The sequence below is a fragment of the Juglans regia genome, chromosome 8 (assembly GCF_001411555.2).
Source record: "Juglans regia cultivar Chandler chromosome 8, Walnut 2.0, whole genome shotgun sequence".
NCBI lineage: Eukaryota > Viridiplantae > Streptophyta > Magnoliopsida > Fagales > Juglandaceae > Juglans > Juglans regia.
The window spans coordinates 9,002,911-9,029,543 of NC_049908.1; the positions used below are offsets into that span (position 1 = coordinate 9,002,911).

Here is a 26,633-nt window from a genome sequence, read left to right on the forward strand (position 1 = left end):
TATATGCATGTATGTCACCAAGTACAGCACATGATCATGTCATTCAGCATCATGTTCAGATTCAGAAATTTACAGTTATCTATATCAGTATGTGTATCATGCATTTCACGTCGCATAAGAACTGTAAGCTATTTTAAGTTCAAGTGCAAGATAAGATAATATCAGTTTAATAAGATGGTCAACCAGAATACTATTAGCAACTGCAGGACGTGGAGTCGGTGCACAACCTCGCACACATGATTAAGTGTGTTGGCTAGTCAGATCAGTCAATTTTCTTGACAATTTGAAACCTGGCTTACAATTGATTGGTTAATTTTGTTCATATTCTCTACTTTTTCTACGTTTGCTTAAAGGCGTAGGAAATTAGCATAATATTGACACTTCTTTCTGCTAAAAAATAAAATATTGACAATTTTTAATTAAAACAGTACAATTACATGACACTTCTAGCTAATTGGATTAATTTATTTCGAGAAAATTACATTTCATACCTCCAAATTAACTACCCCTTTATTGCAATATACACCATATATAAATTACGAGTAATGCTAAGTACAAATTCAAAAGATATAAGTCCCCTTTAAATCCTTTATAATTATAAAAAAATGGATTCCACTAATAAAGAATAATTTTTTTACAATTTTTTAAAGTAATCTTTTTTTTTTTTACAAAGACTTGCTTGAGACTTGTATATTTGAAACTTGTACAAATCATTTAACATAAATTACTACCATGTGTATTTTTTTTTATAAAGACTTGCTAGAAATCGGCACATTAAAAGTCTCAAACTTTGACAATTTTCATTATTTAAGATAATTTGACCCTTAAGATTATATGTATAACATGTTTTATTTTTATCGATCTTAATACTCGATCGGATATTACTCGAGTGTGGTGCAAATTGTTAAATCTTGGTAATTTGGGGTATCAATTGCCAGTTTTAATAATTTAAGGTGCATATTAAAAAAAAAAAAAGAGGTAGCGTGGAGGTGTAAAAGAAATTTTTAACATATATTTACGAAGACAAATTACAATATGATGAAATAATTACGAATACAAAGAGATTATATAAAAATACACTCATAAACTTATTTTTTATAAATGTTTTTGTTATTAAAAGATTTCTCTATATCTTTTATTTTCACCGTCTTTTAGTTCCCAGATAGCGAGCTAGGCAGTGGAAGCATTAGTACTGATGTGAATTGAAACCAAGGAGGCATAAAAGCCATCCTTGTTTTTAATCAAAGTCTCATGTCTCCCTTTCTCTACAATAACTCCATTTTTAAAAACTGCGATTACATCGGCATTCTTGATCGTGGATAATCGATGAGCCACCACCACCGTTGTCCGGTTAACCCTAACTTTATCTAATGCATTTTGAACCACTCTTTCGAACTCCGCATCTAGTGCACTGGTAGCCTCATCTAACAGTAATATCTTCGGACTTTTGATCATGGCTCGTGCAATGGTTACTCGTTGCTTCTGACCGCCGGACAACTAGACTCCACGTTCTCCTACTATGGTATCATAACCCTTCATTTTTGGATGCCAAGAAGGAAATCATATTAGGGTATGATAATGACAAGGACATAAAATAAATCATAAAATCTATATCTTTTGATCTTCACCTTATATGTTTCTAGAATAAATACTGATTTCACGTGATATTAGAATCAAGATCTAGAAAAAAGCTATATTTGGGGCCATTTGAAACTCGCCGCAAATATTCTTATCGCAAAAAAATAAATAATAAAAGAATAAAGGTCTGTTTGGGATTACAAGTGTTCTTAGACCTTCTCAAACCACTTAAGTATTATTCACAAATTATTTATTACTATTTTACGACTATTTACAGATGATCTGAGATACTCTTAACATCTAAATAAAGCCTAAGGATCCTTATCATATAAAATAAATAATAAATTCTATACCTCTTTCTCATAATTTTTGGAATAAATGGTGTTTTCACAGATAATGAGAGAAATTTAAAGAAATGCACTGCTTTGTTTGTCTTGATTACCTTTTGTAAGCCACTAATGAAGCTATGAGCATTTGCCAACTCTGCCATGTCTATAATTTCTGTCTCTGATGCATTTCCTTCTTCCTTTCCATATGCAATGTTGGCACGAATAGTGTCATTGAACAAAACTGGTTCTTGACTCACGAGACCCATTTGCTGCCTCAGCCACTTCACTTGAAACTTCTGAATTTCAATTCCATCAATTTTAATATGACTAGAATCAGGGTCATAAAACCTTTGCAGCAATGAGATGACTGTGGATTTCCCACTCCCACTTTCTCCAACCAAGGCAACTGTCTGAGGAAAAAAAAAAAATTTAGTACCAATGTGAAAAAATTGTGGGCATTTATTGTTTAGGACTTCAGATTTGAACCTTGTCTAGAGAGTGCAAAGCAATGTAGTAAGAAATATGACAAATTTAGGCAATGAAAAAGCACAAAATACTGTCAAATTAACAGATAAACTGGCTCAATGTGAATAAGCAAATGGATACAGTCTGGGCTATGCTGTAGCATACCATTTTCTTTCCTTGTCGAATGACTGCAATCATATCAGCATTTCTGACTGTCCTTAAATGATGGGCAACAATAATGGTAGTTCGGTTGACCATGATCCTTTCCAATGCCTCCTGCACAATTCTCTCAAATTCTGCATCAAGTGCACTTGTAGCTTCATCCAGAAGTAAAATTCGAGGGTCTTTTAGAATTGCTCTTTCAATGCAATTCTCTGCTTTTGACCACCAGATAGTTGCATTCCATGCCCACCAACCACGGTATCTAGTCCCTGGATTGAAAAATTCCAACACTACAACAGAAAGGCTCTTTTGGGACAAAAATTTTCATCCCAAAAGATAGCCATTTCGTCCCTAAAAGTTTTTTGGGACAAAACAAATTCGTCCCAAGCTCATTCCAACAACTCTGTGCCAAAAGGTATATTGGGACGAAAATCACCATTTCGTCCCAAAAAATATCTTTTGAGACGAAATTGAAGGAAACCATTCGAACATGTTTGAACGGAAATTTCTTTTGTCACGGTTGAAATTCGTCCTAGAATATCGTTCGAACGGAAATTTTTTTACGTTTGAACAGTAGTAACGTGTTTGAACGATTGCAAAATAAGTTCGAACAAAAATAAATTTGTTCGAACATTAAAGGGTCAGATCGAACGGTATATGGGTTCGAACGGTATAAGTTATGTTCGAATACTACAGAAATAAATGATGTTCGAACGTTGTGTGATCATTCGAACACTACGAAAATAAATTGCGTTCAAACATTATGTTAAACGTTATTATGTTGTTCGAACGATAACTATGTTATTTAAAGTCAATAATAAAAAAACTAAATAGATATTCATAATATTTGAAAAAATACATTAGAAACTGTTTAACACTCACAAAAGTTTTATAGTAAGTGCAAACTAAATAAATAACCGTGAGACTGGCATTGTTCATACATAAATAGATAATCCTAAAATCTGTACGCAAAAAACCATCAGTTGCTTGGAGGCCTGTACTGTTGCATAAGCTGCTACATTTGGAGTTGCATCTGTCTTCTGAACTCTTCTTGTTGTTCTTCATGTTGTTTGAGGCGCATCTCCATATTTGCTTGTTTTGTCAATTGAGTCTCTAACTCATGCTGCCTTGTAGTCAATTCTTCGATTCTGAAATTCGCATTCTCTAGCGCTATAGAAGTCATAGATGCATTCCCAAAAGAAGTGGAAGAGGGAGAAGACTTTACACAGCGACCCAAACCCCTCAAATATTCTGAACGTTGACCCAGGACCTGTGTAAAAATATCAATATCACTTGTTAATGAATTTTGATCTGATGCAGATTCAACACGTAGGACAATCATTTTATCCTAGACATATATAAAATAAAGAATTAATATCATCATAAATATTCTAATACATTAATTAAAACAGGTTATAATACTTACATAATTTTCATGGGCATCAGGATAAGTTCCACTCTTCATTATGATTAGTGTGTGATGTATCATATAATTTTGTCAGATCATAATTGGTATCTGAATCTTGCTACAATAAATGTGTTAAGATATAAAGTCATTATGATTCATCCAAATAATTAACTATATCCAATAAAAAAAAATAGCAATACCAATTTCTTAGAGAGGCGATGGAAAGATCTTGAGTTTGCATAATGATTAATCTTAAATTTTGATCTATTTGTTTTGTTTATAGAACTTCATTCTTGCAAAAAAATTGAAAATATTATGAAGCGAAATGACAAATAGGACAAGTAAAATAATTAAATTTAATTATACCTGATATAATGGATCCTCAAACATGTCACAAAGTTTTTCCCACTCAGAAGGTCGGACATCCTAAAAAAGAATGTTGGCATGCATCTTCCTTCTTCTCAAACTTATTATAATGCTCATAACACCTCGCCTTATATTTGCAAAATGCATTACCCATAAGCTCTTCCACAGTCTTACACTCCTCTCTTCAACTAAAATTTAATTCGAAATCATTTTTGAAAAAAATAGTCACAAACACATTATCATTTATAATATTTTAATTTAAGTAAAATATAGAAATTTATTCTACTAAATCAATATTTTAAACATTACCAAACAATGCTCCTTGATAACTCTTTAACATCTTGAGGGACTTTCTTCCATGAAGTCGTTGCCAAAGGTGCGTAAGTTCGTGTAAGAGCACCTATATGCAATACAAGCTAAGCTGCTAGTTGTCCTTTGCCCCCGGTATATTCATCAGGAGTGTTAACCTTGATCTTACCCGCCTTACGATATTTTTCCAACGTCACCCCTTTAGTAGTGACTTGACCTTGACGAGATTGTACTGTAGACTCTATAAAATATAACATTATAATCAATTTCATTTATATGTCTATTATAGGACCTTAATTAATAACTTTTATGAGCATTATATTTTTACCTTGTTCTGTAGAGTTAATTTCTAATGGTGAGTCTGAAGGAGAGCTAGGAACAGGTGGAGATGGGTTGCGAACTTCCTTCCTCTTTGGTGTCATAATTTCAAATTATTGATACATTCAATAAGTAAAATATTTGTCATCAAGTGTAATGTTAACACATAATTGGTCAATCATAATCTGTATCAGTTTCATTTGACAATTTGCTCTCATCATCTGTAGATACTTCAGATGATTCAACATTTTTCTCAACTGTCGCATCAACAATTTCAACCTCAATATCTTCTCTATTTAATGGAATCATCTCATACTCTCTTGGTATGCTTCTTGAGTAGAGATGTCATCTTCTTCTTCATCTTGTCCTTCTACCTGAGAGATAACATCATATATATTTCTTGGAGAATATTTTTGTACTACTCGCAATTGATTTCCTAATTTCAGGTCATCTAAGTAGAATACTTGATATGTTTGAGAAGCTAAAATAAAAGAATCATCTTCATACTATTTTTTTGATGTATTAACACTAAAAAAATATTCATCACCACGGACTCCAATACGAGGATTGCTTAAATCCCACCAATCACACTTAAACAGATACACCGCAAGCTCTCTCAAATATTTTATTCCAATTATATCGACAATAACCCCATTGAAATCAATATTTTCTCCATCATGACTTTCTTTGACTAGGACACTACTATTTTGGATTTTCCTATAACAATCTTGATCCATTGTATGATACCTACTTCTCCGAGAAATACATACAGAATATCGAGTAGCGCGTCTCGATGGGCCACGCGCCAACGCATACAGTTCATCTGATATATCATTTGGATTATTCGCATGCATTTGTATAACTTACATATTGAGTAAAGCATATATTATATCAAAATTTAAATCAATATTTTTTCATTATTCATGAGTAAAGCATATGGAATGTCATTACCCGTTCTTCAAACCATCTCGGGAACTTTTCTTCATGTTTCTGGTTTATATAATTTACTCCCAGTTCCTTGAGCATGTTAATATGATCACTGAAATTGATAATTACCACAAATCTTTTTATATTCTTAGACTTTTTTTAAAGCAAATGAGCGAATTTAAATTAAGAAAAAGTTATAACTTACTTCAAGTAGTTTTCTATCTCAAGGCAATTGTTCAGCATGTACCACTGAGCTTTCTCGAACTCTCTTCCACACAAGTTATAACCACACACTGCACCAATTGGACGTACTTGTTGGGAAAACACAGAAAACACATTCCGTTGTCTTGGTCGGTCAACGTCAAAGTTTCTTTCTGGCCGATCAAACCAAGTGTCAACTCTGTGGAAATATTTGGAACAGAATATATGCCACTCATCGTCAATATATACTTCTACAATTGATCCTTCTAGGCAGGCCTTGTTACCCACTGTACGTTTCAACTTTTCAAGAAATCGTTCAATGGGATACATCCGTCTATATTGAATTGGTCCTGCAAGTTGAGCCTCACGTGGCAAATGAACAGTTAGGTGAACCATGACGTCGAAGAATGAGGTGGGTAAATACTTTCTAACTTACACAATATTATGGCAATTTCTCATTCCATTCGATCCAAAGCTTCTACATTCAACGTCCTAGCACATAAGTCTTTAAAAAATGCACCAAACTCAGTCAAAGCCATGTGCACATATCTCGTCAAGTACCCACGGATACCAATAGGCAAGATACGCTGTAAGAAGACATGAGAATCATGACTTTTTAATCCAGTTATTTTCCAATCATTTGTTCGCACACACCTTGTTAGATTCGAAGCATAACCGTCCGGTAATTTTATCTTCATTTGCCACTCACAAAATGTAACCCTGTTGTTCCTTGACAATATATACCACCAAATTGGCATGTAGACAGACGGACCATTTTCTTGCAATTGCATTTCCCGTCTTATTCCCAACTGCTTCAAATCCTTCATTGAGTTTATTGTATCCTTTATTTTTCCTTCAATTGACATCAATGTTCCCAATACAGATTCGTAGATATTTTTTTCAATATGCATAACATCAAGATTATGCCACAATTTTAACTTCGACCAGTATGGGAGTTCAAAAAATATACTCTTCTTTGTCCAATTCAACTCATTCGTAGCTCGTTTTCTCTTTCGTTGTTTTTTTATCAAATTCATTACAACCAACATCTATAAATTTTGCAAGTACATCTTCGCCAGACAAATATGGTGGAGGTTGGCCCAATTCAACAGTTCCATAAAACATTCTAGAATTTTCATGCCATCTATGGTTACCAAGTAAAAATCGACGATGACCCATGAAACATAATTTCCTCCCGTACGTAAGCCATTCAGATTTGGTATGTTTGTTTCAAGTTGGACATGCCATTTTCCCTTTAGTACTCCAACCTGACAAATTTCCATAAGCGAGAAAATAATTTATTGTCCACAACACCGCAACATGCATCTTGAACGACTTGCCTGTTGATGAATCAAATGTGACAACCCAATTCTCCCACAAATCTTTCAATTCTGCAATTAATGGCTATAAGTGTATGTCTATATCATTTTCCGGTGACCTCAGACCTGGAATAAACAAACTCATCATGAAATATAGATCTTTCATACACTTCCACGGTGGTAGATTATACGGCATAAGTACAATTGGTCAAGTACTATGACTAGTACTCATGTTTCCAAACGGATTAAATCCATCTGTTGCCAACCCAAGTCTTACATTACGTAGTTCTTCAGCAAATCATGGGTGTTCCTGATCAAATTCCTTCTACACCTGGGAGTCAGCAGGATGTGACAAAATATCATCGTTCCTTACTCTGTCTGATGAGTGCCATGCCATGTCTATAGCTGTTGCGCGTGACATAAATAATCGTTGTAATCTAGGTATCAGTGGAAAGTAGCGTATGACCTTTTGAGGAACATTTTGCTTGTCCGATATCCATCTTGACTCGTGGCATATGGGACACTCGTTCAATTGCTCATTCTCTCGCCAAAATAATATGCAGTCATTCTTACATGCATGTATTACGTTGTAATCAAATCCGAGTCCTCGTTTCAACTTTTTTGCTTCATAGAAGTTATGAGGTAAAGTATTGTCTGTTGGTAGTGCCTTTAAACAGTTCAAGTAACATATTGACTGCCTTAATAGATAATTGACACATTGATTTTATGCGAAGTAATCTTACGGTAAATGACAAGTTATTGTGTCTTCTGCATTCTGGATATAGCTTACGCTGTGAATCATTCTACAATCGTGCAAAAGTATTATGGCCCCCATCATTTGAGCTTGATGTGTTTGTGTCACCTTCATCCATAAATATTCCCTCACCGATGTCACCTAACATTTGCTCCATATCCTCATCGTATTCATCTTCAACAACCTTTAGTTGTACATCTTCATCGATCTCTTCTTCTTATTCATGTGGAGTCTTAAAAGAAGTCGGATATGGTTCGCCATGTAAGACCCAATCAGTATAACCCTTATCAATACATTTGACAAACAGATGTTCTCTCACCAAGTCTATCTTATGAGAATAGCAAATTCCTGCATTCTCTGCATGGGCATCTAATACGCCCATCACTATCGCATGTACCCAATGCGAACTCCAAGAATTTTTTAACACCTTCACCATATATATTGTAATTCTGACCTAATCGATCGCAAACTCTCATCCAACTCTTATCCATGTCGACTATATTCATTACAAACAATCACGTGTGCATAAGCAAACAAGCATGTTCTTCCGTCGTTTTTTTGGGACAAACAAGCATGTGCATCAACTTAATTCGCCAAAATGTACGTTCAAACGGTTAAATTTAACCGTCCAAACGTTAAAACATTACATTCGAACGGTTTCATTATTAGGGATAAAACATTTCATCCCTAATTATCCCGTTCGAACGCGTTCGAATGGTTTTGTTCTTCTGTCATTTTTTTGAGACGAAATATGAAATTCGTCCCTAAATCTCACTTTTTGGGACGATTTTCATTTTGTTTCAAAAGAAAATCGTCCCAAAAATTCTTTTTTGTTGTAGTGCAACTTAGTAATTTAAATGTACAATTTCTATGGTTAGGAGGAGGAATATTACAATCATGTCTAAAGTTCCAGTGGAGGCTAAAACTCAAAAAACCTGAGGCAATTTATCAATTAATTTAGCAGCATTTGCAAGTTCAGTGGCAACTCTTATCTCTTCAAAGGTTGTACCATCCTTTCCATATGCAATATTATCCTTAATGCTGGATGCAAACAACACAGGTTCTTGGCTAACAAGACCAATTTTCTGCCTAATCCATTTAAGATGGAAATCTTTGAGGTTAATGCCATCTATCAAAACTTCTCCAGCCTGTGGACCATATAATCTCTCTATTAGACTTATCACTGTTGACTTCCCACTTCCACTTTGTCCAACCAAAGCTGAAGTTGTGCCTCTATTGATATAAAGAGAGAATCCACTGAATATTTGCTCGTCGGGTCTGGCTGGATAACTAAAAAAGACATCTCTCAACTCAATATCTCCGTGAATATCATCCAAAATCTTTCCCTTTGTGCTATACGTTTCTATCTTTGGCTTCCTCTCAATAGTCTTAAACATCTTATATGCAGCAGCTTTACCGGCAACAAAGGCATTCATGCAGGGAGATGTCTCACCTAGGGACCTGAACCATCCACATGGTAGAAAAAGGCAAGAAATGAAAAATGAAATAGACAAATTAAATACGTTTATATAAATACATATGTTAGAGAGTATTGGGAGCTAAAGAATATTCAAAGTGCACGCAACTTATGCAGATCCAGTCAACACAGCCGTAATCACATTCAGTACATCACCCCCATCGTATCCTTTATTCAGTATCAATTTTGATCCAAACCATACTGCCATAGCAAAGCTGCCAAATACTACTAACTTAAAGGCTGCAAAACCTAACCCTGAAACCAAGCCTCCATGAACACCAGCTTTGTAATCTGTTATCAGGAACCTTTTATAGTTCATTACAGCTTGTTTCTCCCCAGTAAATGATGCCGCCTACACAAGAACCAAATGGTGGATAGCAGTAATTTGCTAGAAAATAACTGCAATTTCAACTGAACTTTACTGAGAGATAAAGTTGAAAATCCCCAGGGATGTATATATATATATATAGTTCCAACAACATGACATACTGTCCTGATTGAATTGATTGTTTGTTCAACCACATTTGCTGCATTTGAATATGCAGCTTGTCCACAGGAAGCTGTCTTAGCTATGACAATTGACATAAGACCACCAGATGCCACAAGAAGAGGAAATGAAGCCAACATGACAAGGGTAAGAAGCCAACCTTTGGAAAATGCCACAACAAAACCTCCAATGAATGTTGATATCAGCTGTAGAAATTTCCCAACCTGCACATGCAAAAAACTCGCGGTGTTTTTCTGTCCATTTGTGAATTTTGATGTACAAAGACAGCAGTATCGTACCTTCTCTCCCATCGCATCTTGTATGAGAACAGTGTCACCAGACATCCTCTCAACCACCTCTCCAGTGTTCGTTTCTTTATCGAAAAAAGCCACATCTTGTCTCAAAATAGCCTTCAAGTACAAACCCCGTATTCTCGCAGCATGTCTCTCCCCTTTGATCATCCAGCAAGCCACCTCTGACAAGAACAAGACAACTTTCTCATTTTTCAGTACCACCGGATTGATGGATTTGTTTTAGTGTTCAATAATTTTCTAGTAATATTTTGTTATGGAATCTACTTATGGATGAATCCTGAGGCACCAACCCCAACACCCATGTAGACTATTTTTAGACAGACCTAAAACATTATTCTAGGAAACTACTCAACGTCATCTTGATCTGATCGACAAATTAGCATGTAAGCACTGTGAATGTTTGAGCAAAGTCACCACCATAATCGTGGTGAGTATTTCTTCAATATATATTATCAATTTGAATAATTACAAATCAAGGTATAAAGACCTATTACAATAGAAATGGAAAGAATTATTTGTACAAATAAATCTCCTAAGATTAAGGACAATAGATCAAGCCGAGGATTACGTTGGTAACGTATCCTTGACACCCCCCGCAAGCTGAGCGTCGGATTTGAATGGACATGGAGCTTGGTAAGAAAGAATTCGAAGAGAGGTCGAGAAACACTTTTGGTGAAGAGGTTGGCAACCTGTAGATGAGAGGGCACATATTGAGTGCGAAGTTTGCCAGCAACAACAAGTTTTCGAAGAAAATGATAATCTAATTCAACATGTTTGACCCGTTTATGGGAAACGAGATTGGATCTTAAGAAGATCGCACTTTTGTTGTCATATAAGAGAATAGGAGTCAGTGAAATGGGAACCTTGAGATCATGAAGTAGATGGGTGAGCCAAAGAAGTTCAGCGGCAGTGGTTGCATGAGTGCGATACTCAGATTCACAGTTGGAACGGGAAACAGTGGGTTGCTTCTAGCACTCCAAGGAACTAGATTATCACCAAGATAAATAGAGTAGCCAGAGGTGGGACGGTGAGTGTCGGGACAGCCAACCTAGTCAACATCAAAGTAAGCAACGAGGGCACCAGAGGCAGCATAAGGGCGAAAAGTAAGACCAAAATGAAGTGTGCCTCTGACATAACGTAAGATGCGCTTGACAACAAGAAAGTGATCTATAGTAGGGGCATGCAGAAACTGACTGACAAAGTTAACAACATGAGCAATGTCAGGGCAAGTGATGGTTAAGTACTGAAGGGCACCGACTAGAGATTTGTAAAGAGTGGGGTCCGAAAAGGCAGGACCATCGCCAGTCAGATGCTGAGAGACGACCATAGGAGTGGGAACAGGCTTGCTATCAAGTAACTGTGCTCGAGTTAGAATATCTCGGGCATATTTCAGCTGGCTGATGAAGAGACCATCAGTAGTGTAAGTAGCTTCCAGACCCCAAATCCTTGGTGGCAAACTCAGAATTAAGCTTGCGAGCGAAGTTGTCAAGAAGAGAAGAGTTGTTGCCAGTAATGATAATATCATCAACATACAGGGGCAGATAGATAGTATCAGACTACTGATGAAAAATAAAGAGAGAAGTATATGCACGACTGCAAGAAAACCCAAGAGTGAGAAGAAAGGAACTGAAACGCTGAAACCAGGCATGAGGTGCTTGTTTGAGGCCACAGAGAGCTTTCTTCAACTGACATACATGATTTGGGTACCGATGATCAATGTACCCAGGGGTTGTTCCATATAGGCATTTTCAGTGAGAGTGCCATTGAGAAATACATTCTTCACATCAAGTTGGAGGAGGGGCCACCTGTTGGTAACAATAAGAGAGAGCACAACACGAATAGTAGTAGCCTTAATAATATGACTGAAAGTGTCAGTGTAATCAAGACCAGGTACCTGAGTATAGCCTTTGGCCACAAGACGAGCCTTGAGGTGCTCAATGGATCCATCAGGTAGGTATTTGGTCCGAAACACCCATTTGGAACCAACAATATTGGTGTTGGCAGGTCGAGGGACCAGAACCCAGGTGCGATTGTTTTGCAAAGCTTGAACTTCTTCATCCATGGCCGCAAGCCATGTAGGATTCTTAGCAGTAGACTTGAATCCTTTAGGCTCAGTAGAGGCAAGAAGAGAAGAGAGAAGTCTAGAGGATCCCAAAACATTGAGGTTCGCCGGATGACGAGTCTTGAAAATGCTAGCTTTAGCTCGTGTGAGCATAGGATGAGAACCCAACGAAGGAGCCAGAGCAGGAGTAACATCAGAATCAATATGCGATGGGCGAGGCTCCTGAGGCGGTGAAGAGGGGCCTGCAAGAGAGTTAGTAACTTGCAAGGACTTGTCCACTAGGCCAGCACAAATAACACACAAGTTAGACCTGGATGGAGTAATATGCAGAGAATGGTGCAAAGGAGACAGTGGAGGTGGGTCAGTATTTGGCATGCTTGGTTCAAGGAAATTTGAAAAAATGAAGAGATGAAGGGGGCTGAGCTTGAGAGCAATCTTTGGAGGGAAAGTGGTTTTCATCAAATTGGGCATGGCGGGTGATATAAAGTTTAGAGGTAGTGGGATCAAGGCAGCAAAATCCTTTATGGGAATGGTTGTATCTTAGAAAAATGCAAGGGATGCTGCGAGGAGAAAATCTGTGAGACATATAATCACGAAAACAAGGATAAACAAGATAACCAAAAGGTGAAGATTCTCATAATTTGGTGAGGAACCATAGAGAAGCTCAAAGGGAGACATAACTCCAAGAAGCGGTGTGGGCAAACGGTTGATGATGTATGCTGCAGTGCTGAAGGCGTCAACCTAAAAACGAGGAGAAAGATGGGAATGCAAAAGAAGTGCCAGTCCTGTTTCAGTCACATGTCGGTGTTTTCGTTCAGTGCGGCCATTTTGGGCGAGTGTATACGGGCAAGAGAGTTGATGGTGAATACCCGAGGTGCTAAGGTGCGCTTTGAAGCAATTGCTTGTAAACTCAACACCACCATCACTTTGAAAAATTTTGATGCGGGTGGTGTAACACCCGGACCCAGTCAAGCTCGTTTTATTTATTTATTTATATTTTTTTTAAACGTTAACTTTCCTACATGTTTTTTTTTTCATTTATTTTTCCAACCCTAGAGTTTTCTTACGTCCACGGCATGCATGTTCTAGCACGTCTCTTGTTTTTTTTTTCTCTAGGGTTTTCTTTTCATGTTCAATCACCTATATATAAATTTATAAATATATATATATATGAAGAAAGCTCACGTAGTTGCCCTCCCACGCGAAACCTTAGCCTAGCAATTCCTTCTCTTTGAAAACAGCGCACCACCCTCTAGCTCGGTCTTGACCCACCCAGTTGCAGCTCACCCAGATGTTGCACAAAACCAACCTCCACAAGCCACGACCCACGCCATCCCAGCATCATTGCAGCCTGTCCTCACCCATTCGGAAAACACCACGCCAACCTAACAGGAAGCCTCTGCCTTCCTACTCCGCGTAACGTGCTCCGCGTTGCATGCCGCTTGAAGCCATCGTAGCCACCTTCCCGACGAACCCGGTCTACACCTCCATAAGCTGCCGTGAACCCACACGGAACCACCACTGGCCATCACCAAAAAACAAGAGAGCCCCTGTTTCTCCTATCGAAAACATAGTATCACCACAAATTCGGTTGGTCACCATTGTACGACGAGAAAATTATCGGGCTAGACACAGAATCTGTCAGTTGTCACCTTTCCGTCAGCCTCGAGTCACCTCAGTTCCGCCTTGTCCCTCGTGGTGAGCTTTTGCCGAATAGTTGCATTGCTTTTCCGTCTTTTTTTGCTTCTCTCTCGCTGTGTGCACTTATTTTTTTTACATCTCTCTCTCTCTCTTGTCCAGTGCATAGTCGCCGAGTTCACCACCTCCCATCGCACCCTGCGCCGTCGCATGCAGCTCCTCCCTTCTAAGTGAGTACCTTGCACCCTTGTCCTCGCCGACTGTTGCACCGAATCGCTTGAAATGTTTTAAGTCTACGTAAACTTAGTTTTGCATATTATTTAGATATGGAATTATAGTTTTTCCCTTATTATTAGATGGTTTCGATTTGAAATTTTTGTTTATATTAAATATGTTTTTACATTGTTTATGCGGGAAGTATAAGAAATTTTTACATAAAATAAATAGGATTTTTAAATTGTACGATTAGTAGCAAATTATTTTAGTAACTGTGTAATTTTATTTTTAAACATTTAAATTATGATAAAAGCTATTTGTTTATTTTTATTTAACAAATCTTTTACTAGTACTTACCTTAAATGTTGAGTATTATCAAAGAAATTTAGAGAATGAGGATATTTTAAGGTTATGAGGATTTGTTTTAGTTATTGAAGGATTAAATAGGTTATTTTAGAAGTTTAGGATTAAATATCGAAATATGAGATTAATTGGAAATTTACGAGAATTACGTGATTATTTTATAGGTGACGATTAATTATTGTTCAACATTTTGAGAAAAATTCTGAAAAAGCTAAGAAGTCCAGGTAAGCGGGATTCCTATGCTAGATTTTGCATTAAAATAAAATGAGCTGAAGTTGATTTTTGAAAAATATACATATTTGGTTATGAAAATAAATTTGAACTACCTCAATTATTTGTTCTGCATTACTCATGAGATTCTATTTAAGAAGAAAGTATTTTCTGTCGTGACTGGTGTGGACATGAGCTTATTTTTTACATTCTATTTCTGAACTTTGAAAAAAAGAGCGAATATGAAATTTGTGCATAAATTATGTTTTTGTGATCTGATTCTGTTTTGCTCTAATTTTGTTCAGTACTTTGTTTGGATAAGACATGATTTCTCAAAACTTTTGGCATGACTCTCTGATTCTGAATTTGATTATGTTTCTTCTCTGTTCCGTTACATCCCTGCCACGGGTGATAATAGTGGCATACGGCCCAACCACGGGTTACAACAGTGGTTACGACCCAACTACGGGTAATAATAGTGGATACGGTGCAACCACAGGTTATAATAGTGGATACGGCCCAACTGCAGGTAATAATAGTGGATACGGCCCAACCACGGATAATAAGAGTGGATACGGCCCTGCCACGGGTTATAGTAGTGGTCTCTGTTTTGAGTGCACACCTTGGTGACAGAGTGATTTATGTTCTGCTTGGCTATCTGCGGATGCACAACCCTACCACGGGGTTTATACATGGCCTCTATTCTGTTATGATGTTCTGATGATGATGATGATCATTTATGCTATGCCAAAGGATATTTTTGAATGAATTTATTTCTAAATCTTCGCTCGATATTTTGATAACATGTTCGGCTTCTGCACTCTGAAAATGAAAATATTTTGTTCTGCATTCTGATCTCTGTAAATGTTCATGTTTACACACTAGTATATGTCATCTGCTTACTGAGTTGTTGATAACTCACCCCTTATTTCCAAATATTTTTCAGATAATCTTGATGGTTCAGCTGAAGAACAAGAGTAAGAAGTTTTAGCAAGGTGTTATGATTGTAGTGGAATAAGTGCCTGAGGGTACAAGTTTATTGGAGAGTCTTATTGAGTAGGTTTATGATTTTCGGATTTTGAATAAATCGATTTATACTTTTTGGAAATATTGGAGTATTTAAATATGTTATGAAAGTTGGATTTAGGTTACAAGATCTAACTCTCCTGACCTCTAGGACTGGGGTGTTACAGGTGGAATGTTGATTTTCCACAAATTTTTGAAAATGAAAAAAATGTCATAAAATTCAGATTTTAATTTCAAAGGATAAAGTCAAGTGAAACGGGAATAATCATTAATGAGTAACACATAATAAATAAATCCCAAATTTGACTTGACTGGGGAAGGACCCCAAATATGGCAATGAATACGATCCAACACATGAGACGAACGACGTTCATTACGAGAGTAAGGCAAGCGATGATTTTTTACAATTTGACATATGTCACATAATGATGGAGTAGACAATAATGAGATAAGATAGAGATGACCATTTTTATTTAAAAAAGAAATAACAGAATGGCTCACATGGCCAAGACGAGCATGCCATAAGTCATATGTGGCTTGAAGAGCCTTATTTTTAAAAATAGAAATAAAAGCAGAATTTCCGTGCTCCAACACATATAAGCCACCATCTCTTTTACCAATTGCCACCACCCTTCCAGTTTGAAGATTTTGGATAGAGAAAAAGTTATTAGTAAATATAACAGGGAGAGGAAAGTCATATGTTAATTTACTAATTGACATGAGATTTTGGTTAGATGAGGAACAACAAGGACATCCAATAAATTAAGTGTTGGGGTAGGAGATAGTGTACCAGTATGGGTAATGGGTAGGGAAGCACCATTCCCAACAATTACACGATCCTTACCCGTATAATTACTTGCATGATCCAAGTGGGAGAGGTCCGGTGTCATATGGGCTGAAGCCCCTGTGTCTAGATACCAATCACTGGGCTTATGCCCATGAAGAGAACAAGAGGCGTTAAAGGCCTCAGCGAGATGGGTTGTGTTGCCAACAACATCTTCCCGTGCATACCTCTGGTTGCACTTGTCGGCATAGTGCCCTTCTTGTCGACAGATTTGGCAGCGCGGTGGACGGCGTCCCTGCCTGTGGTTGGAACTACCATTGCCACGGTTTGAAGAGCATCCTTGTCCCTGTTGATGGCGAGCAGGATGTCTGGAATTGGAGCGATGGTGGCCTCAATTTTGTGGCAGTGAAAGTGGTAGGTGAAGAACCAAAAGATTCAAGGGACTTTTGGAAAAGGTCGAAACTTTCAGCCTTAGAAACTAGATCAGTGAAGGAAGGCAGGAGAGTTTGAGCCATTTGGGTGGTGGAAAAGCTGGTGAACTTTGAACCCAGTCATCGGAGGAACCAATGAACTTTATCAGTGCCGTCGACAGGTCTTCTGATGGCATGGAGTTGATCACAAAGGGCCTTGAACGGAACGCCCGAACGTATTCAATTACCGAACGCGTCCCTTGTTTCATCAACTGTAAATCGTCCTTGAGACAAATTTCTCGGGCTTTTGATATGTGACTGAAGGTATTTTCGAGGGCTAGCCAGACTTCCTGTGAGGTGGAGAGGCCCACAACCTCGGCCATGGCTTCTTCCGTGAGGGAGGAGAGCAAGAGGCTCAAGAGTCGCTGGTCAGTATTCTTCCACGCCAAGTGTTTGATGTTTGGTGTCTGAGAGCCAACAAGGTCAAACCGTGGAGGAGGTGCAAGAGTTCCATCCACATGTTCGAGTAGTTCTTGGCTTTCAAGGAGAGGAAGAAGTTGACTTTTCCATAGGAGATAATTGAAGGAGGATAGTTTGGTGGTTACCATATGAATCATGGTGTTGAAGGGGAGAAGGGTGGGTGAGGTGTTTTCGGCAGCCATGGAAGCAAGAGGGATCGATGGAGGTTAATCCGATGGGGCTGCTGATACCATGTGAATGTTTGAGCAAAGTCACCACCATAATCATGGTGAGTATTTCTTCTCTCTATATATATTATCAATTTGAATAATTACAAATCAAGGTATAAAGACTTATTACAATATAAATGGAAAGAATTGATTTGTACAAATAAATCTCCTAAGATTAAGGACAATAGATCAAGTCGGGGATTACGTTGGTAACGTATCCTTGACAAGCACTACAAGAAATAACGCCTTTTGCGAAGATATTGTGTCTGTTGGAGATAAAATCACCGCAAAAAGCTTTTATTTGCAGCGAGTTTTTACATCGTCGCATCATCGTGGACTTTTTACATCAAGTTCGAAATTGATCTTTTGCGACGGTGTTTTTTTTTTTTTTTTTTCCTGCAACAGTCAAATTCGTCGCAAATACTAAGTTGGTCTTTTATAGCGATTTTTGACTTTTTACGATGGTTCATTGTTCAATGCAATTGTGAAAATGATCTTTTGTAACGATTTTGTAACTTTAAAAATCATTGGAAAAAGTGAAAGAGTATCATTCTTTTTGTTTACTGTGACATTAAATCGTGGTAAAAAGTATACTACAAGAAACAACTGCTCTTGCGGCGATTTTTCATTTGTTGGAAATAAAACTTACGCATTAATCCCGGCTATTTGTGTGTCGACGCAACCTCCAAATCAATACTTTTGGTTTATACTTTTTGCAGCGATTTTAAGTAAAATTGTGGTGAAAAAAAAGCCTCAAAATACACAAAACTTACAATTTCACTGGAAACGAAGCGCTGGGCAAGTTATGTTGCTGCTACTACTACTACTAGAGATCATGGAATATATTAGACTTTCATCAGAAAAAGTAGTGAAAAACAAAGTGAACGTTCAGCTACACTTTTCCAGTGACAGATTTGAATTGAACTCAAGGAGCGTAGTTTTTACCTTGGAAACTAAAGGAACAATTTCTGTACTACTTCCCAAACTATTAATCATTTCCTCGAAGAATACTGTTATAAGGGGCAGACCTGAGCCATTTCCAATGGCACCCATTGTACCAGCAATCATCAGGAAAACATCAGTGGAATCTGCAAAAGAGAAAAGCTTAAGAAATGGAACAGTTTTGAATTCTGATCTCCTCCAGGACTCTTCTCGAAGTCTTCTTGATCACCGATCACGTTCGGGCTATTATTCTCAGCTTTTTCTACATTTTTGTTTAGTTCGGTTCCCTCATGTGTGGTTGTCGTTCCGACGTTCAAGCCATTTTCCATCTCCATTTACGCCGTCCACTACAATAGCACCTTCACAACACAATTTACTACTTCAAAAATGGGGACTAATAGAATCATGGATTATAATGACAAACAGAGAGGCAGCGAAAGAAAATAACGAGTTGTATGTGTCAAAGTTAGAAGAAAAGAATTCTCCAACACCTAAGAGGCCTTCGGATTGACGTATTACGAAGAATATGATTTCATTTGTTGAGCTGTAAATACATTTCATTTTATTCATTATTCTGTTATTTGATTCCTTGTAACTATATATAGCACCTGTACGTGAAGGAATATACGACATTCCATTTTTATACAAAACATTCCCACATTCTCTGCTTCTCTCTGCATTTCACACATTCCATTACTCACCTTATTCGTACACATCCAAGGCAGTTATGCTTTCTTCCTCGTTGTATTATGCCAATATCAATATGGTATCAGAGATATGACTGAAGAAGTTCCTGCAGCAAACATGGCCCCCAAACACCAAAATGACTCTCACTATTTTTCATCCAACCTGGAGAAGGTGCTTCCTCTCCCCTAGTTCCTGACCTTTTGACAACGGAAAACTACGTGACTTGGGCGAGGACGATATGCCGTGCACTTAACATAGAAAACAAGCTTGGGTTCATCGATGGAACCATCACCAAGCCAGCCACCATCTCCGATCCTCTCTTTGCCCCATGGGAGCGCTGCAATGACATGATCATTGCTTGGATACAACACTCTGTTAGTTCGGAACATAGATCGAGCATCGCTCATGCCGAGACCACTGCCAGTGTTTGGAAAGACCTTCAAGAGCGATTCTCCATCCAAAATACACCTCGCATTTTCCAACTTGCCAAATCCATTTCTTCTTCAACTCAAGATAATGATTCCGCTAGTCAATACTACAATAAACTCAAAAGTCTATGGGATGAAATCTACGAACCAACGCCAACTTGCACATGTGGTGTAGTCACAACATTGCTGGAATACGCTCACCGTAACAAGGTGATGCAATTTCTCATGGGCCTTGATGACTCTTACGATTCAGTCCGTGCTCAAATCCTACTTCATGATTCACTCACCACCCTCAACCCTGTTCTATCTCTTGTTCAACAAAAGGAAAGGCACAGACAGCTTCACTTTGTACTAGCACCTCTTGCAATGGTTGCTAAGGGACCTAATAACCGTAACACGACCAACACTCATCGGGAGCGACTTTTTTACTCACACTGCAACATGCCTGGCCATTCTCTGGAACGGTGCTTCAAGGCAAACCCGAACTTACCAATATGTTCACATTGTCGCATACTAGGCCATGTGAAGGAAAAATGCTACAATCTGAACGGATACCCTCCTGGCCACAAAAGCATCTCCAAATTTAAATCCACAGCTAACCCGTCTTCTCTTGCGCATGAGGAATCCCACCATGGTCCACCTATTACTCATGAGCAGTATAGCCAGCTACTACCCTTGCTCCACCCATCTCGCAATGATGCAACTCTTCCTGCGACAAATAACGTCAATACCATTTCATCTCCTGTTTCTGGTATTTCACTTCCTCACCACACACACACACACAAGCTTGTAATTCATATACCCAAACACCTTGGATTATTGACATGGGAGCTACGGATCACATGATCTGTAGCCCCAATTTTTTCACACATAATATTACTCAAGTTTCACACATCATCAAACTTCCGAATGGTTCTATCGCCATTGCTTCACATATTGGTGATGTACATTTATCACCTCATTTAATCCTTCGTCATCTACTGTGTGTTCCTACTGTTACATTCAATTTGATTTCAGCCAAATCATTGTCTCAATATTCAAATTGTTGTCTAATTTTTTTTTTCCAATTCTTGTTACATTCAGGCCCTTTCATCTTGGATGAAGATTGGAGTGGGGATAGTGCGTGATGACCTCTACCACCTGCAGCTTTCTAAACCCAAACCATCTGCTCTCCAACACGTTTTTCATGCTTTATTCCCGTCATCTTTCGTTAATTACACTCATGTTGCAAAATTTGATCCGTTTACTTTGTGGCATTACAGACTTGGACATAGTTCCATGACCAAGCATCTATTAGAAGACATTAATGTTGATTTCAAACATACGGATCATTTGAAATTTCCTTGTGAAGTTTGCCCAATTGCAAAGCAATGTAAACTGCCCTTTCCTGAAACAGAGCCCAAATCCAAAAATCCTTTTGATGTTGTTTAGGTTGATATTTGGGGTCCTAACCAAACCATATCACATGATGGTGCAAAATATTTCCTCACCATTGTTGATCAATTTACAAGATGCACTTGGATTTACCTTCTTAAAAATAAATCCAAAGGTCGAACATCTCTTCTAATTTTTTTTTCACTTGTTGAAACACAATTCAACACTCAAATCAAAATTCTTAGATCCGATAATGGTGCCGAATTCAAAATGCATCATTTCTATAATTCCAAAGGAGTCTTTCATCAATTAACTTGTGTTGCTACACCCCAACAAAACGCACTAGCTGAGCGCAAGCACCAACACATTCTCAATGTGGCGCGCACTCTCAAATTTCAATCCGGCTTACCCTTACAATATTGGTCTGATTTTATCACCACCGCCGTCTACTTGATCAACCGAACACCCACCCCAACACTCAACCATAAAACCCCATTTGAAGTTCTCTTCCAAACCAAACCATCTTACTCCCGTTTCAAAAGTTTTGGGTGCTTGTGTTACACCTCTACTCTTTCCCATGCCCGAACCAAATTCGAACTCAGAGCTAGAAAGTGTCTCTTCCTCGGCTACCCATATGCTGTCAAAGGATATAAACTACTCGATCTGACCACCAACCAAAATTTTCTCTCAAGAGACGTCATCTTCCATGAAGAAAATTTTCCACTAAAACACCCAACACCTACGAGGTTGCCTATTTTCTTTCCATCACCACATATTGACGTTAACCATAACACATCTCTAGTTACCCATAAATCCACTCATCATGCTTAACATCCCTTCAGTCATATTCCCACCATCTCCAATAACGAAACCACAGACCACTTCACGTCACCCACTAGACCACCTCCTCTCCATTCCGAAACTGAAAATTCCCTTTCTATTCCCTCGCTTGATGACTCTTCAACCACTACATACTCTCCTCCACCTCTTCGAAAATCCACTCGCACCAAAACGGCCCCAGAATATCTCAAAAACTATCATTGCCAACAGGTCAGTGAGGTCACCACACCAAATGCTCACCACTCGGCATCCAAGTTGAACTCCCTTGCCTCTTCCTCACGATCAGGTAATGATGTTCTATTTCCCCTTTCCTCAGTTTTATCATATGCATCACTCTCACCTCAATTTCGAGCTTTTACCACCTCTGTCTCAATTAATTCTGAGCCAACATCATACACACAAGCCATCAAACACCCAATCTAGTGCGAGGCAATGGACCAAGAGCTTACTGCTCTTGAACTTAATGAGACATGGACCATCGTGGATCTTCCTCCAGGCAAGAAACCAATCGACTGCAAATGGATTTACAAATACAAGTTTAGAGCCGACGACACAGTAGAGCGCGCCAAAGCTCGACTCGTCGCAAAGGGTTTTACCCAACGTGAAGGTATTGATTTTCACGACACTTTCTCACCTGTTGCTAAATTGGTTTCTATTTGATGTCTTCTAGCTATTGTTGCCATCAAAGGGTGGGATCTTCAACAGCTTGATGTTAACAACGCCTTCCTATATGGCAACCTTGATGAAGAACTTTACATGAAGCCACCTCTCGGCCACTCCGCAGTCAAAACAAATCAAGTTTGCCGTTTGCAAAAAAGTCTCTATGGCTTGCGTCAAGCATCTCGCCAATGGAACACAAAACTCACATCTACCTTAGCTGAATTTGGTTTCATCCAATCGAAGGCCGACTATAGCCTTTTCACCAAGTTTACGTCTACCTCATTCATCGCTTTACTTGTGTACGTCGATGATATCATTCTCATGAGTTCGGATTCACATTCAAGCACTACCGTGAAGAAATTTCTGGAAATCAAGTTTCGAATAAAAAATCTGGGTTCATTACGATACTTACTTGGAATGGAGTTGGTCGTTCCAAAGCAGGCATACAGCTTAGCCAACGCAAATATGCACTAGACATATTATCTGAGACTGGTCTCTTGGCAGCCAAACCTTCTCCCGTGCCCATGGAACCAAATTCTAAGCTCAGCAAGACTGAAGGTCCACTCTTTCATGACCCTTCTCTATATCGCAAGTTGGTTGGCAAGCTGCTATATTTGACTAATTCACGGCCCGATTTAAGCTATAGCATGAATCTCCTCAGCCAATTTTTGGATACCCCTCGCGTCTCGCATTATGATGCAGTAATCAAAATCCTTAAATATGTCAAGGGGACCCCAGGGGAGGGCATTTTTCTTCCAGCCAATTCAACTTTGGACCTTGTTGCTTACTCTGACGCCAATTGGGCAAATTGTCCAGACACTCGCCGATCAACCACTGGATTTTGTGTGTTCATTGGAAATTCTCTTGTCTCATGGAAGTCAAATAAACAACAAACGATTTCAAGGTCCTCTGCAAAATCAGAATATCGAGCGATGGCTACCGTAGTCTGTGAGCTCACTTAGATCCGTTACTTGCTCACTGACTTGCAGATCAATATTGAGGCACCAGCAACTCTTTACTGTGACAACCTTGCTGCACTACACATTGCCGTGAACACTGTGTTTCATGAGAGTACGAAACACATCGAGCTCGACTGTCATCTAGTTAGAGATAAAATTTCAGCTGGACACGTTAAGATTGCGCATGTGTTTTCTTCATCTCAGCTGGCTGATTTGCTCACCAAGCCTTTACACTCTCCCACGTTTAATCATCTACTGCTCAAGATGGGAGTCATCAATATTTACTCTCCATCTTGCCGGGGTCAAAGTTAGAAGAAAAGAATTCTCCAACACCTACGAGGCCTCCGGATTGACGTATTACGAAAAGTGTGATTTCATTTGTTGAGCTGTAAATACATTTCATTTTATTCATTATTCTGTTATTTGATTCCTTGTAACTATATATAACACCTGTACGTGAAGGAATATACGGCATTCCATTTTTACACAAAACATTCCCACGTTCTCTGCTTTTCTCACATTCCGTTACTCACCTTATTCGTACACATCCAAGGCAGTTATGTTTTCTTCCTCGTTGTATTTTGCCATTATCAATAGTATACATGATTTTTGTTTGTCAGAGTGAATTATAACTTGTAAGCGCAAAAACATACCCACAAATTTCAATTTTCAGTCTAATAGATCGCTCAAGACGGGAAAGTCTAGCTCACTAAAGTCACAAGAATAATAGAACAAGTAACAAGGGGAGAGAGACAAAGACAGAAATAGGGAGATATGCGGTATGTCATTTCGTGGTCATGAAACATAAATGAAAAGAAAAAGGAAAAAGAATGAAACTTCAGAGCCCAAGTGATAAAGATTTTTTCAATGGAAGCCTGCACAATAGAAAATATTCCAACGAAAACATCTACGAGTCATTCCTCTAAGGGTGTAAGAAAACTGAAGGGTCATATGCTGAAAATGGAGCACCTTTTAGGTGGGTGTAGTCAGGGAATGTAGAGCAGAAGTAATCTGTTGTTTCAATGCCAGTGAACCATGATCAATACCGCACCAAGACTGCAAAGGAGAAGCTGATGCAAAATATAACAGTTGCTATTTACTCAAAGCTATACAAAATTCGGTTGGGAAATTCCTCGCACTACAAGAAAAAAAGGTTTTTCCGGCGATTTTTATAGTGTTGCAAAAGGAAACGTTGCATTAGAGTAGTTTTTGCGGCGAGTTTTTGATCGCCGCTTAATTCCGTTGAGAAAGCTGATTCAGCTATTTACTTTAACTAGTTGCAGTGAATATAAGCTTTTTTGTAGCGATTTATTTTGCCGGGAAAAGAAAACACCTGTTGCAATGCTCGAATTCGCCATAATTATTGTCTGGCACCAATCCCCTAAAAATATTTTCTTTTTCCCCCCGATTTCTTTCCTCCTCCATTTCTCTCTGTTCCTCCCCAATATTCCGTCTCCATTTGCCTTTCCGAGAGATCAACTGCTACTCCACCCACGTCCCCAGAACGATTTCATCTCCATTTTCGCCCGACCACCCAAAGGTTTCTCCTTTACCACATTTTCCTCCCGCGGAAGCTACGGTCGAGATAGAATCTCCAAATCTGATTAGGAGCCATGCGATTTGTCTCTTTGAATCTGTGGGATTTGGGTCAGTTACTTCCAACTAAGGTTGGTCGAGATTCAGTTGAGGGATAGCATGGGTCCTTCCGTCACCACAGGTATGGCTGCAACTCAGAACTGGTTTGGTAATGAATCGATTTTGCGCACGTGTTTCTTTACAAAATTAGGAGCTTTTGTTTGTAGACTAATTTCTATCTGTGCAGTTGTGAAATCTACCCCTTTTTTCACGAATTTTGCTGTCAATATCTGCATTTTGTGCTTCACATTCAATGTCCGTGGCTCGAACATTGAATGACCCAGTGAAAAATATATATTTTGCCAATACATCTTATACTAATTAGTTGTTACTAAATTATAGATAATCTCAAGTTTCTAGACCTAATTATTTTCGGAGTGTACCTGTTCTCATAACACAGTATGGAAATTAATTGATTCGTGTTTCGGTAACATGAAGGAAATCCGTATTTTGGGACTATTCCCTGGTGCAGTCACCAAGAGATTCAAACGAGTAAAAAATTTCCAAAGTTCTGAAGAGAACAGGGAACAATTTTAACATCCACAAAAAGTTCGCATATATGTGTGTGTGTGTGTGTGTCTGTGTCTTTTTGAGGGGCTAACACAACAAGACTTTTTTAAGGATAACACACAAGGCTTGAGGAAATTTTTCAGAAGTATGTCTTCCCCAAGCATGACCCCGTACGAATTTGGTTTTTTTTTTTTGAGCAAGTTTCTAGTTCTCATGAACTGATAAAAAAGTTGTCTTGATAGACTGAACAATTCAATTCATTTTTTAGTGTTCTTGAAATTGGATTTGTGCTAGCTAGGGCCTGCCTTTACATTAATCATATTGGGCAAACATTGTTGCCCAAATGTATATAGAAAATGCCCCCTTTACCCACAACAGACTGCATGTACCTCTTGTGTGCTGGAAAAAACCCTTTTTACTGGTTTGAGTGCATGTAGTCCTAATGCAAGCCATGATCAAGAACAGGGATGACTCTTATATTAAGATGTGATTTAATAAATTATTATATATATATATATATATATATAGATATTGAGATATATCTAATTATTTCTAAATTAATTAGACCTATCTCATTCGTCAGCCTTAATTAAGTTAGAAAACATAATGAGACACTTTAACTAGGAACTCCAATTATAACTTTGACTAGTTCTTTTGGTATAACTAAGAAGCTCACTCACATATGACTGATGCATGCTTTTTCTTAAAATTAGAAATACATTATCATTGCGAGAGTTTGAAACTTGCTTACAATTTCATCTTTTTTTAAGAAAAATATCAATATCC

The 26,633-nt window shown here is 38.2% G+C and overlaps 1 pseudogene; it reads right to left on the reverse strand.

The window, feature by feature from the left end:
* Window positions 1–1,170: 1,170 nt before the first annotated feature.
* Window positions 1,171–19,089, reverse strand: LOC109000440 (annotated as a pseudogene).
* Window positions 19,090–26,633: the final 7,544 nt, after the last annotated feature.